The sequence below is a fragment of the Nannospalax galili genome, unplaced genomic scaffold (assembly GCF_000622305.1).
Source record: "Nannospalax galili isolate Female #2095 unplaced genomic scaffold, S.galili_v1.0 scaffold2056, whole genome shotgun sequence".
Lineage (NCBI taxonomy): Eukaryota > Metazoa > Chordata > Mammalia > Rodentia > Spalacidae > Nannospalax > Nannospalax galili.
In genome coordinates this window covers 176863-177919 of record NW_008337283.1, presented here as the reverse complement: position 1 = coordinate 177919, position 1057 = coordinate 176863, and positions in this window count along the sequence as shown.

Here is a 1057-nt window from a genome sequence, read left to right as displayed (position 1 = left end):
TTCTTGATCTGTTATGTATAATTTGTCAGTAGATTGTAGGAATAATATGGTTCCCTCTGGTTTTTGTGACTAGCTAGGCATTGTTTCTCTTGTATCGTCTCACCCCTCTATCATGGTTTTCACACTTAAGGTGCCCCCACTTCCCCCCCTTTCTTCCTTACTAACACCCTTGATCCTATCATCCTACCTCTGTTGAGCTTCTTCTTTCTCCTTATCTCCTAGGTTCCTCATATACCCTTCCCTCCCGCCTCCCTTGAAAGATGGGCTCAGGAGCTGAACAGAAAGTTTTCAAAAGAAGAAGTAAAGATGGATATGAAACATCTTAAAAGATGTTCAACATCACTAATAATCGGGGAAATGCAATTTAAAACCAATTTAAGATTTCACCTTATCCCAGTCGGACTGGCTAAGATCAAGAAAACAAATGATACCAAATGTGGGAGGGGATGTGGCGAAAGGGGAACACTCATCCACTGCTGGTGGGGCTGCAAACTGGTTCAGCCCCTATGGAAAGCAGTGTGGAGAACTCTTAAAAAACTACAAATGAACCTACCATTTGACCCAGTTATACCACTCCTTGGCATATACCCAAAGAACTCGTCCTGTTGTAGAGACACTGGTACATCCATGTTTGTTGCTGCTCTTTTCACAATAGCTAAGAGATGGAAGCAACCTAGGTGTCCGTCAATTGATGAGTGGATAATGAAATTGTGGTTCATATACACTATGGAGTTTTACTCAGCAGTAAAGAAAGATGAAATCATGAAATTTGCAGGTAAATGGATGGAACTAGAATCTGTTATACTAAGTGAAGTAACACAATCACAGAAAAAAAAATCGACATATGTTCTCCCTCATGTGTGGATCCTAGGGTCCGACTCTGATAAATAAATATGCAAACAGACATAACTGTAGGAACCAGGACAAGGGTAAGGAAACAGTGAGGTAAAGGTAAAGAAATAACCTGAAGGAGAAGAATAGTAGGCATCAGAACTTAATAAGGGAGATATGGATAAAAATTGGGTCAGATTAGGGGAGGGGGGAGGGAAGGGAATAT